Source organism: Cynocephalus volans, chromosome X (genome assembly GCF_027409185.1).
Source record: "Cynocephalus volans isolate mCynVol1 chromosome X, mCynVol1.pri, whole genome shotgun sequence".
Lineage (NCBI taxonomy): Eukaryota > Metazoa > Chordata > Mammalia > Dermoptera > Cynocephalidae > Cynocephalus > Cynocephalus volans.
The window spans coordinates 102,640,478-102,654,465 of NC_084478.1; the positions used below are offsets into that span (position 1 = coordinate 102,640,478).

Sequence of the window (13,988 nt, forward strand, 5' to 3'; positions counted from 1 at the left end):
CTTGAGAGTTGTTTCCAAAATTATTTGTTAAAAGTTATTTGCCAATACAACAAAGGATAGCAACACCTCACTCCCCAAAATAGGAACACAGAAGACTCTCTCCTAGAGCAACTGAGAATAAGTATTATTTTCCAACTCTACTGCTAAAGTGTATGTTCAGAATATGTACCATTTTGAAATACATTGATAGATCTCTAACAATTTTATTTCCATATGAACTTCACTTTCATCTCTAACATATTAAATTCTTTCAAATTGTAATTTACAAATGAAATTCAAATATCTCTTAACTTATGAGACACTTTTTAAAGTCATTTTTTTTCATTCTATATTGCCATTTAGTTTCCTAAGTCCCTTAAGTACAAATTATATGGCTAAAAGCATTAGCTTATTTGGAGTAAGTGGAGCTGTGATTCTTGATTTATAAGAAGTAGCTGGTGTGTCCAATCTACCTATGCATGCAAATATTTTAAAAAACAATTACTAAGTAAAATAAAAAATTTTAAGGAGTAACTGTCAACAGTTCCATAATATGGTGTTTTAATGACACATGAATACACAAATTGTTGGTTAAAAAGTTATGAAGCTGCAATTTTCTGAAATGAGACCATTGGTAATATATATTATTTTTAAAAGGATTATTTTGTCAAATTACACTTAATTACTGTTTTTTAAACAGATTTGTTCAAGTCTTAAAATGTATGCCAATTTCTAGTTAATATGACAGATCAAACATGCCCTTCTTAAAAAATAAAATAAATAAAATAAATTGAAGTGGAATAAAAAACCCCACCACAATAAAGGTACAAAAAAAGTTCAATTCACGAGGATGAAGAAAATAGGAAAGGAAGCAACAAGCAAGAGCATTTTATAAGTATTGACGAAATTTTGGTGGGTGGAATGTAACTAGGTGAGTGATAAGTGACTGAGCAAGGTGACGAAAGCTGACTCCTATGTGCTGCGGGAAAGAAAGTAGCCAGAAGCACAAGTAGCTGTGCCCCACTGATCAAGAGTGCTGCTCTCTAAGGGAAGCTCTTTCCATGTATGGCCTTATTCTTTAGTGTATTTAGCCAAAAACTTGTGTTCACTAATCATAAATGTCATTATTTCAGCATTAAAAGTGACCTTATAATTCATCTCAACTAATAATTTTATCCTAATCATTTGTAGAAAGGAAACAGTCAATCCATTTGGCAGTTGAGACAACTAAAAACAGTTCATTTGTTATATATATACTGGTGACTGTGTTCTTCAGACAAAATCAGGATAGACTCCCCTTGGCAATTTTAAACTTTTTTTGTCTGAACTATTATTTATTATTAAAAACAAAATCACAGTTAACCAAAGTAATTTAGTTCTGAGTGAAAAAGGTAGATTATTTTTAAGTCTAATCAAAGATGCCACCGATGTCATTACACCTCTCTTGCACCACAACATGTGGGGACCATGTGGTTTTCTAGAACACGTAATATATAGGCTAGAACCTTTCCAACTGTCGTTGGGAAAGCCAAGCACTACCACTTTTCTACTAACCTCCATGGTACTGGAGGTGAAAAAAGTGGTTAAATATTTAAATACAGTGAAAAATAAATTTCATGAGAACTTAAGAGAAGATTTCAACAGCAGAAATTCTGTCACATACAGACTTATGAATGTAGAAAGTATGGTTGTAAGGAGTCACAAGAGCACACCTGGGTAAAGGAAAGATATCTGAAATTTGCAAACCAATCTCATGAGATTCAGTGTTGGGATAAGAAAACTTGTCTATGTAAAAACAATCTCCCTTAATTATCTCCTTCCAGCTACCACTCTAACTCACTTCACTGATTCATAGCCAACATCCTCCTCACTCCTCAATTTAACTTAAGTTTATGTCTGCCCTTTTATTCCTTAAAACTTCTCCCACTGAGGTCACCAGTGACTTTGTATCAGACTAACAGACATTTTTTAATCATCATTTTACTTGACTTATCATCAGTATTTGATTCTTCTAACCATAATAATTGGTCTGGGCAATGATTTCTTGGATAGGACCTCAAAAAGCACAGAAAACAAAAGCAAGGATAGACAAATGGAATTGCATCAAACTGAAAACTTCTTCACAGCAAAGAAAACAATTAACCGAGTAAAGAGACAACCCACATATTGGGAGAAAATTTGTGTAAGCTGTGCATCTGAAAAGGGGTTAATATCCAAAATATTTAAGGAACTCAAGCAAGTCAATAACAAGAAAACAAATAACCCAACTAAAAAATGGGTAAAGGACCTGAAAAGACATTTCTCAAAATAAGACATATGAATGGCCAACAGATACATAAAAAAAAAATGCTTGACATCTCCAGTTATCAGAGAAATGCAAATTAAAACCACAGTGAGATATCACTTCACCTCTGTTAGAATGGCTATTATCAAAAAGACAAAAATTAAGAAGTGCTGGTAAGGATGCAGAGAAAGGAAAACCCTTGTATACTTTTGGTGAGAATGTAAATTGGTACAGCCATTATGGAGAATAGTTTGGAGACTCCTCAAAGAAACTCAAAATAGAGCTATCATATGATTCAGCAATCTTGCTCTTGAATATATATCCAAAGGAATAGAAGTCAGTATGTCAAGGCGATATCTGCACTTCCATGTTCATTGCAGCATTATTCACAATAGCTAAGATATAGAATCAACCTAAGTGTCCACGGACAGATGAATGGATAAAGAAAATGTTGTACTGTGTATATTCACAAGAGAATATTGTGCAGAGTTAAAAATGAAATCCTGTCATTTGCAACAACATGGATGAACCTGGAGGACCTTATGTTAAGTGAAATAAACAAGGCATAGTAAGACAAATAGCACATAGTCTCACTGATATGTGGAATTTAAGAAAGCAAACTCATAGAAGTAGAGAGTAGAATGGTGGTTACCACAGGCTGTGGGGTTAGGGGTGAGGTAGTGGAAAGGGAAGATGTTGGTCAAATGGTACAAATTTTTAATGACACAAGAGGAATATGTTTTAGTGATCTATTGCACAGCATAATGGCTATAGTTAATAATAATGTATTTCATATTTCAAAATTGCTAAAAAAGTAGATTTTAAACATTCTTACCACAAAAAATAATAAACACATGAGGTGGTAATTATGTAAATTAGCTAGATTTAATCTTTTGATAATGTATACATATATCAAAACATCACATCATACCCCATAAATATATATAATTATTATTTGACAATTAAAAATATCCTTGAGTGGTTTTAAAATTCCATCAGAATAAAGACATTTAACAGGTTTACAAAGCCACACATGATTTGGATTCTATTCATTCTTCTGGCTTCATCTCAAGCCATACTCTGTTATGATTCTTCACTCCAAATACATTTTCAGTTAGTTAACTGTGCCTTTACTCCCTCCCCAAATAGGGCCTTTGCATATGCTGTTTGCTTATCCCACAATTCTTCACATATCCACCAGCTCCCCAATCATTATTTATAAATATATTTTTAAACTTCTCAGCTCAAATATAACTTTGTCATACAAATTTTCTGAGATGACCTCTCACTTTTTCCACTCTCCCTTCCCAAGTTTAGTTGAGGCTATTTCACTATAGATTCTAATGTTATTTATTCAGATCATTTACTATTATTATTTAATTATTTAATTTTAATATATCCTGCCAGATTAAAAACTTATTAGGCATCGACTATGTCTCTTTTGTTTACTGATGCTTAACACCTAGCACAGTACCTGATAGTGGGAGCTTAATAAATATATGTTAAAAGAAAAAAAATTAAATAATGAATCCGTGTGTTTGCGGGAAAAAATTTATGTCCCATAAATAGGGAGCCTAAGATCAATGAAAAACCCTTTCATGGTAAGCCCTCAAATCTTCTAATGAGTTTGTTAGGATTTCAACCTTCTCAGAGTTATAATAGTCTAATCTAAAATAAAATTCCCATTCAATATATCATAAAGAAAAATGTTATATGTCTGGAATCTAGTGTCGTAGTAAGTATGGTGAGCACTAGATGGAGAATTAAAATTCTATCTCTGTCACTATCTGAGTAATTTCTCGCGAGTCACTTTACTTTTCTGAGCGTCAGTTTACACTTCTATAAATTAAAAAAAAAATTGGGTGGCTGGTTGGTACAGGAATCGGGCCAAGGACCCTGGTGTTATCAGCATCATGCTCTAACCAACTGTGCTAACCAGCCAGCCCCCTTTTAAAAATTGAAAGTGTTGGAAGAGATGATCTTTATTGACTCTTCCAATTTAAATACTTTGATATTTTAGAATGGTAAAAGTTATTGATCAGTCTAGAAATAATCATGTCAGTCATGTAATTATGCTAAATATTATGAGATGATGTCTAATTCCACAAAATATACCCCTAAAAAGTCATAATAGATTAATTTTGCCTGTATTAAAAGGTAATAGGGAATCCTCCTTCTGCCTATGATGCAGAAAGCTGGCAAGCATCACTACTACCCCCAAAACAAGAAAAAGCCACATAATTTATGGAATTGTGATATTTCTTTAACCCATCAAAGAGCTGAGATTATAAAGCAATATGTAGCCTGAAATTGTAAGAAAGACAGATACGTCCAAGTAAAGAGGGGGCACAAGTACTGATTCACATGTGACAGAGCACAGGATGAAGTTATGCCAGCAGCCATATAAGTGGTTAAGAAGAATTCTGTTATTTTTTTTAATAAATTGCTAAAGGCTAAGTTGGGCTAACATGAGAGCATAGAACCCATCCTAGCCACAGACAAAAGGGAAGTTTACACCCATTCATAGGCTAATCTCCGTAGGCTTACACTTTGTGTTTAAAAAGAAGGTTAGGGACAAAGTGGAAGACCACAGAAGGACTCCCATAGTGGTGAGGGTCTGGAGGAGAAAAATGTTATGGCTGCATGAAGTGCATGAAACCCCACTGAGACTCTGTTTAAGAATGAAAGTCTTAAACTACTTGGGAAAAGCTAGCAAACTCTGTCATCTCCACTGCACAGGTGAAGATGCACTGTGGCTGAAGAAAGGACTTTAAGAAAACCCTCCACCCAGGAGTTAGGAGGCGGAAATTATTCTATTCACAAATCATTAGGGTTCTCCTAATAGTGGGGACGGGGCAAGAAATCCTACAAAAGACCCACCAGAGTTTGACTTTCACTGGGTTAAGGGTCAGTATGACTGAAAAAGCCCTACTCCTGAGATACAAAGACATGGATCCTGCCTATGACTGAGGCTGGACCCGGATAACAAAGAATTCCCCAATTCACTTTACCACTAGGCTAGCACAAGCACCCAGTGACAAGGGACAGAAATCTACTGCTGGAGGATAGGCAAGAATATGAAGAGAAAACCCCTTTGATGCAAAGGCACATAAGGCAGGTAAAAAGGTGAGAGTGGAGCCCAAGTCTCCACTATAAACTTAAGATAATACTAAAGATACTTAAAACTGGAGGTGTACTGATGGTAACCATAACCACAATTACACCCAAATCCATTGCAATTCCTAAGTTGATTAACTCAACATCTCCACCACATGCACTAAAAGCCTAGTAGACTATTATTAGTAGAAGAAGAGACATGCCCATTTCTAGGAATAATTACTATTTATCCCAGTATATACTACAAAGTATGTCCAGCACTCAATAAAAAATTGTGAGATTTATGAAAAACAAAAACAATATTAACAACACTGTCATAGTAAAAAGTAATCAAGAGAAGATAGAGAGAGATGATTCAGATGGTGGAAATATCAGACAGGAAATTTAACAGAACTTAGATTAGTGTCTTAGTCTTTTTGTGCAGCTATAACAAAATACCTGAAACTGGGTAATTTGTAAACAACAGAAATTCATTTCTCACAGTTCTGGAGGTTGGGAAATCCAAGATTAAGGTGTTGGCAGGTTCAGTATCTGGTGGAGGGCCCAGTCTCTCCTTCTAAGATGGTGCCTTATTGGTGTTTCCTCCAGAAGGGAGAAACATTGTGTCTTCACATGGTGGAAAAGGATGGAAAATGGAAAAGGGACGAAGCTAGTTCCCTCCAGCCCTTTTATAAGGCATTAATCCATTCATGAAGGTGGAGAACTCATGACTTAATCACTTCTCCAAAAGGCACCACTTCTTAATATCAACACAATGGGAATTAAGTTTGGAGGGGACATATTCAAATCATAGCAATTAATATGTCTAAGACTCTAGTGGAAAAGGTGGCGAACAGAGGAAAAATTTTAGTAGAGAAATAAAAAATTCAAGAAAGAATGATATGGATACATTAAAAATAAAAGGTACAATAACAGAGACAAAAAATGCCTTCAGTAGGCTCCTCAGTATACGTCACACAACCAAGGACAGAATCAGTTAACTGAAAGACTGGTCAATAGAAATAACCCAAAATGAAACATAAGAGAAAAAAAAGAGTGAAAAACAAACAACCAAACAACAAAAAAGGAAAGAACAAAACATCCAAAAACTGTGGAGCAATATGAAATGATCTGACATACTTGTAATTAAAATTAAAGAGGAGTAGCGAGAGCAAATGGACTGGGAGAAATATTTGATATACTGGCCAAAGTTTCTCCAAAATTAATGAAAATATTCTAACCATGGTCCCCACAATCTCAGTGATTTCTTGCTCAAGAAGGCAATTGATAGTCCAAAGAAACAATAGTAGCATTATGTTTTAGGTTCATGACCCTTATAAAAATAAAATGTATGACAATAATAGCACAAAATATGTAAGAAAAGAATTGGAAGTACAAAAAATCCCCTACTTATAGTGGTTTGGCTTATTATTTTTCAACTCTATAATGGTATGAAAGTGACATGGATTCAGTAGAAACTATGCTTTAAGTACTCATACAACCATTCTGTTTTTCATTTTCAGTACAGTATTTAATAAACAATGTGAGATATTCAACACTTCAGTATAAAATAGACTTTGTGTTAGATGATTTTGCCCAATTGTAGGCTAATGTAAGTATTTTGAGCATGTTTAAGGTAGGTTAGGCTAAGCTATGAAGTTCAATAGGTTTGGTGTATTAAATGCATTTTTTAACAAAGTATTTTCACGTTTTGAGTTTATTGGGGCATAACCGTATTGTGAGTCAAGAAGCATCTGTATATTGCTGTAAGATCTGAACACTACATGTAAAAAGGTATAACATTTTTTGAAAGAAGACTTGAGTAATTAAAGATGCATATTGTAAACATCAGGACAACTCCTTAAAATCTAAAAAGTGGTATAAATAATGAGCCGCTTTTGGAGATAAAATTAAATAATAAAAACACTCAATTAATCCAAAAGCAGGAAGAAAAGAGGGGGAAAATAAAAACAGAACAAATGGAATGAAGAGAAAACAATCATGATCTTGTAGCTTTAATGAAATCCACATAAATAATGACAATAAATGTAAATGTTCTAAATTAAGGACTGGCAAATTACATCCCAACAGGACAAATTTACCTTGCTACTTATGTGCGTTAATAAAATTTTATTGGAACACAGCCATAACCATGTTTTTACCTATTTCTATGGCTGCTTCCATGTAACAACAGCAGAATTAAATACTTGGGAAAGAGACTACATATCCTCCAAAGCCTAAAATATTTACTATCTGTCTCTTTATGAAAAAAGTTTGTCAAACTGTGGCTTAAATAGATCAATTAAAGAGATTGACAGCTGGAAATTTTTAACAACAAGTCCCAATTTTATGCTGTTATAAATTTGTTTGATATAGTTGCTGCCTTGGCATCCATTTTTTAGGCTTGACGTAAGATATTTGAAATCTAGTCATTCACCATCACCTTTGGCCAGGTTAAAATTTTCCCTTCCTATGTGCTTATTGATGATATAGCCTACTTGTTCCTCTCTCACAGACTTGTTAAAAGAAAAGGTTTAGACAAATTAAATTTAATAGAGATTATTTGAGGAAAAAACAGTTCTTGAATCAGGCAGCCGTCAGAACTAGAAGAGGTTCAGAGAGCTCTGTCCAGCAGTGATGGACAGGCAGTACGTACAGACAGAAAAAGGAAGTGCCACAAAGAAACAGCTTGATCTACTGTAGTTGGGTGTTTGGCTTATTTGGGCATGGCAAAATAAGGCATATGCCTTATATGGACATGGTCTGATTAGTGGGAAGCCTATGATTGGTGAAAACTTGGCTGCTGTGATTGGCTGAGATTCAGCTGTGTGTTTTAGGAATATCATTTAGATTGCAGTTTGTTTCCATACCAAGTTGGGTTGCAATGTGCTATGGAGGGATTCAAAGTACAGAGGCAGCTTCAAGCAAAATATAATACAATTTAACAGACCCCAAACCCAACACATCTCATAGCTTCTGACCACAGAAAACTAGTCATGGAAATAAGTTCTCCCTTTCACTCATGTTTTCTTTAAGCTAGCCAACTTACAACTCCACAGGAATGCCTAAGAGATAAAGCCAAAAAACCTTAATAAAGGCACAGTCTCACAGGGTCCTCTCTCTTGCTCCCCACCTCCAGACTTCCTGTCAGCCACCCCTAACCTGTTTGGGATCTGTATGTAATAAATTTCTTCTGTTTCATCCACTTCGATTTCACTTCCTCTTGTATCTCACTTGACCAGAACACTCGAACCTAACCTTCTCCTGGGGTCAAGATTCTCCAAGAGAGTAGCTATCTTGGTTTATGGCCACTCATGGCAGAAAGACCTCAAGACCACATTAGAAAGAAACCATACTTGTTCTCCAATGTTCATTGCAGCACTCTTTCCAATAGCTAAGAGTTGGAACCAGCCCAAATGTCCATCATCAGGTGAGTGGATACAGAAACTGTGGTATATCTACACAATGGAATACTACTCTGCTATAAAAAAGAATGAAATACTGCCATTTGCAACAACATGGATGGACCTAGAGAGAATTATATTAAGTGAAACAAGTCAGGCACAGAAATAGAAATATCACATGTTCTCACTTATCTGTGGGAGCTATAAATAAATAAATAAATACACAAACAACCTGAGGGGGAGGGGGAAGAAGACACAACAATTACAATTCCTTGAAGTTGATAGGACAAGCAAACAGAAAGGAGGTTGTTGGGAGGGAGGGGGGAGAGGGAGGAAGGAGGGAGGTTTCGGTAACAGGCTACAATAATCAACCACATTGTATATTGACAAAATAAAATAAAATTTAAAAAAAAGAAACCATAATAGTAAAAATCACAACCTATGCTATCTATAAGAAACTATTTTAAATATGTAGAATTAGATGGGTTAAAAATAAAAGGATAGAAAAGGGTATGTCATGCATGTATTAATCAAAAAGAATATGGCATGGCTTAGACAATGTAAACTTTGGAACAATAAAATACCAAGGATAAGAAGTAACATGACATTATGATAAATAGATCAGTTTACCAACAAGATATAACAATTCTAACTGTGTATGCACCTAACAATACAGTTTAAAAATACATGAAGCAGCATTGATAGAACTAAAGAAAGAAATAGAATAGTTTATAACCATAGTTGAAGTCCCCAACTCTCTCCTTTCAATAAATGATGGAATGCATAGACAGAAATCCTAAGCAATGTAATCTACTGGCTTGATTGCATACCTATAAAACTCTGCACCCCAAAACAGCAATGGAGATTCTTTTAAAGTGCACATAAGACATTCACCATGGTAGACCAAGTTATGTTTTATAAAACTCAGAAAATATCAGGCAATTGAAATCACACAAAGCATGTTTCCTAACCAAAGGGGAATAAAACTAGACATGAATAACAGCATGATATATACAAAATCTCCAAATATTTCAAAAAAGTAAACAGCACATTTTGAAATTATCCATGAGTCAAAGAGGAAGCCAGAAAAGAAAGTAAAAAATAACTTGGAAGAAGATGAAAATATAACATTTCATAGTTATAGGATGACACTAAATCAGTACTTAGGGAAAAATGTATTACATTAAATTCCTATAGTATAATATAAGAAAGATTTGAAATCAATGATCGAAACTTTCAACTTGAAAAACCAGAAAAAGAAAAGCATATTAAAGCCTAAGCAAGTAGAGAAAAGGAAATAATAATTATAAAAGCAAAATAATGATAGGAAATGGACAAGTTCCTTGAAAGATAAAAACTATGAAATCACAATCAAGAAAAAATAGATAACTTGATAAATTGAATTTGTAACAGCCTGAACAGAAGTGATTCCATTTTGTTAAACTTCTAAATTAAAAAGCTTTTTTCTTGCTCTTGTAACCTGAACTGCATAGCTTGCAGCTTAGACATTGGACTGCAATGATTCTTGTTCACATGACTGCTAGAACATAGCAACTTTCGATCACACAGAATAAATTTAGAGGAAATTATTAACCCAAATGGCTACTCTTTGCATTCTTTTTGAGGTTGACAAGAATTGAATCCACAACTTGACTTCATGGAGGATGGTCAACATGAATCAGCTCCCACCCGAGATGTTCTTTGATGTTTACCTGCAATTCTATAATTATGCCTGCAGGTCCCCGCTTAGGCCACCATGAATAAGTACCCTACCACCTGTCCCTATAAAACCCTTTAACAATTCTGGGAGAAGTGGAGATGGTCTTTGAGAAACAAGTCCACCATTTCCCCAGGCTGCTGGCTTCCTGATTAAATGCTGCCTTTCTTTACACCAACAGTTGTCTTTCAGTAAACGGCTATTGAGCAGCAAGCAAATGGACCTTTGGGGCTTCAGTAACAAATTCATATTCAGAAATCTTTGGACAAAGAAAACTTCAAGTGTAGGAGGCTTCATCAAAGAAACATATTTATCATTTAATTAATTTATTTATTTAGTGGTTGGTTGGTACAGGAATACAAGCCCTTGACCTTGGTGTTACCAGCACCGTGTTCTAACCAAGTGAGCTAACTAACAAGCCATCTATCATTTAAAATGGAAATAATATCAACTTTACAAAAAACTTTACAAAACAGAGAAGGAGGGAAAGCTTTGCAACTAATTTCATGGGTCCAGCATTACCTTTGTACCAACACCATACAAAAACTTTAAAACAAAAGAAAACCACAAGTAAATATCTTTCATGAATATAGACACAAAATTCCTCAACAAAATATTATTAAATCAAATCCAACAATATATGCAAAGAATAATAACTCAAGACCAAGTGAAATTTATTCTGGAATGCAAGGCTAGTTCAACATTCAAAAACCAAACAATACGGGCTAACTTTCTGAATACTGGACTGAGGAACTGTGTAAATCTGTTCTTCCATAAAAATAATACAAACACTAGTAAAATCGTGAAAATCAACTTTTTCAACTGTTGAAATTAACCAGATGTTCCCAGCAATTAGAAGAGTATTTAAAAAAAAATGTGAAACCTTGGCAAGAACAGCAAACTTAGTGACATATTTACTTGATCTCCTTTCAACCCCTCTATAATTTCACAGTAGCTTTTGAAACCAGAAGTTTTCACAGTGCAAACTTTGGATGACAGCAGTGTTGCAACCACTGGAAGGTATAAACTGAGATTCTAAAAAAATCTTATCCCCAAAGAATTGTCACTATTTCACCTGTCTTCTGGTCCCCTAGAAAATATAACAATGCAGGGAGTTGTCTTTATTTGACATGACTCAGATCTGGCTCAGTGGGAAAAGCCCTGCCTCAGAAGTGTTTGTTAAAAATAATCAGCTGCAAACTGACAGATATCACAATAACTTAAGGCTATGATACCAGTTTGCACAAAAATGATAACTCCAGCCAAAATTTTAAAAAGAAGATATGGGAAGCAAGATGTTCAAGACAGACTTCGAAAAGCTCTGACATAGTCCTTGGTATCTATAAAACTGTATACATGTTCAGGGCTATGTACTTGCCGGGGAAATATATGAGAAGGTCCTAGTGACTCACCTGTGGTTGAAATTGAGGCCCAGAGCAAGCAGAAAATGAAGGCTAAGGCAATTTCTAAATTGTCCAGGTGTTGAATGGGTGCTCCAATACACACAAAGAGTTACTTATCCAAGGCATTCGAAAAAATCTGTGACTAATCATTAGCTATTCTCTAAACTAGCTGAGAAGATACTACAGCAGCTACACACTACAGGAAATACAGAACTTGTAGAATTTATCTAAAAATATTATTAAACAAACAAACATCAAAAATAACTTCAACAAAACAATAATAAAAAGACAGCAGTAACAACAACACACCCTGTGGAGGAAAGTAATTTGATTTCCAGAACTGACACTTATTATTATTATTATTATTATTATTATTATTGTTATTTTAGGGTTCAAATTTTATTTAAAGTGTTACAAAAGAGGTTCAGTCAAAAAGGCCAAAGTCCATGTCATCATCAGACTCCTCAGATTCTTCTTTTTTTGCTTCCACTTTCTTCTCAGCTGGGGCAATAGTGGTGGAAGGAGTAGGCCGTCATGCCAGTGCAGCACTAGCTGCTGGAACAGGTCCACCAGCCCATGCATTGCACATGAGGCTCAAAATGTTGACACTGGCAAGGGCCTTTGCAACATACCAGGCCAAAAAGGTTCAACTTTTATACCAGCCGCTTTAATGAGGGCACTGATTTTACCCTCTATGATGGTCACGTTATCGTCATGTAGAATGAGAGCTGAGTGATGCAAGTGAGCTTGGAGACAGAGACCATGGTGCAGGCAAGTGAAGCTGGTACTGCCAGACATGGTGCTAATCGGCCAGATGAAGTGAGGGCCTCACCCCAAGGTGTCTTAGCTTCCTCTGAAGGACTAAGCACCCCGAACACATTATATTACTATTTATATTATTATTTTTAAAAAATTACAAACAGGAAAGAAGCAGGAAACTATGGTCCATACGCAGGAAAGAAACACAGGCAACAGAAACTGCCCATGATAGGGCCCAGATGTCAGATTTAACAGACAAATTCTTTAAATCAACTATTATAAATATGTTCAAAAAACTAAAGGAAAACACATCGAAGGAATAAAAGGAATGGGTGAGAACAACTTATTACCAAATAAAGAATATTAATGAAGATATAAAAATTATAAAAAGACAAAATAGAAATTCTATAATTGAACAGAATAAAAACTGCAGAATATAAGGTCAATATATAAAAATCAACTGTATTTCTGTGTACTAGAAATGAAAAATCAGAAATCGAAATTGAAGTTTTTAGGAAGTACCATTAAACTAGCACCTAATAGCAAAAACGAAAGCTACTTAGGTAAAAATGTAATGAAATGTGTAAACCCCACCCCCATTCCCACCTCCAGTATCAGCCCCGTTTATTCCTCCTCAGTCTACAAAAATGTGGCTTCTTCACGGAAATCTTTTATCCCCAGAATAGATTAGTTCCTCTGCTATATATTTTTATAGCTAATCCTTCCCTACCTTTTAAAAAACATTGCATTGGAGTGATTTATTAGGTGACTGTATTTCCCACTACAGTTTTTACTTTATGAGGAGTATCTCTAGTGCCTAAAGAAGAACATTCCTGTAGTAGTTGTTAATAAATGTTTGTTGAATGAAATAATAAAAGAATGATGCATAAAAAAGAATAGTCTACTAAACTGTTGTGGAAGTTTAAGGAGTGGAATATGTCAGGTAAGGGGAATGAGATGATATCTGAGAAGAAAATTATGAACAAAGGCAAAGCAATAAGCAAATTTAGTAGATGTTTGAAAGGCATCTACTAGCAAAAATTGCACAGAGCAGGGGGTTTTAAAAGGAAAAATGGTGGCACCTAAGGGTAAAATTTAGATTAGGGGAGAGTCTGCATGACTTTAAATGCTATGGTAAACCATTTAAGTTTGTCACTTAGTTTGAAAAGAAATGGGAGGCCACATCATGATTTTGAACTAGGGAGTGGCGTAATCCAGGTTTGAAATTAGGAAAAAATATTGTGGGGTCAGTTAGATCTGGGAAAAGGTCAAAGCTATGATACTCTTACTGTGTCTTTCATTTGTACTTCATAACTCAGCTTCTACCTAGGTTAGAGAGGATAGGA

At 34.9% G+C, this 13,988-nt stretch overlaps 1 pseudogene; it reads right to left on the reverse strand.

Moving 5' to 3' along the window:
- Positions 1 to 12,307: 12,307 nt before the first annotated feature.
- On the reverse strand, positions 12,308 to 12,647 carry LOC134366574 (large ribosomal subunit protein P1-like; annotated as a pseudogene).
- Between the last annotated feature and the right edge of the window lie 1,341 nt (positions 12,648 to 13,988).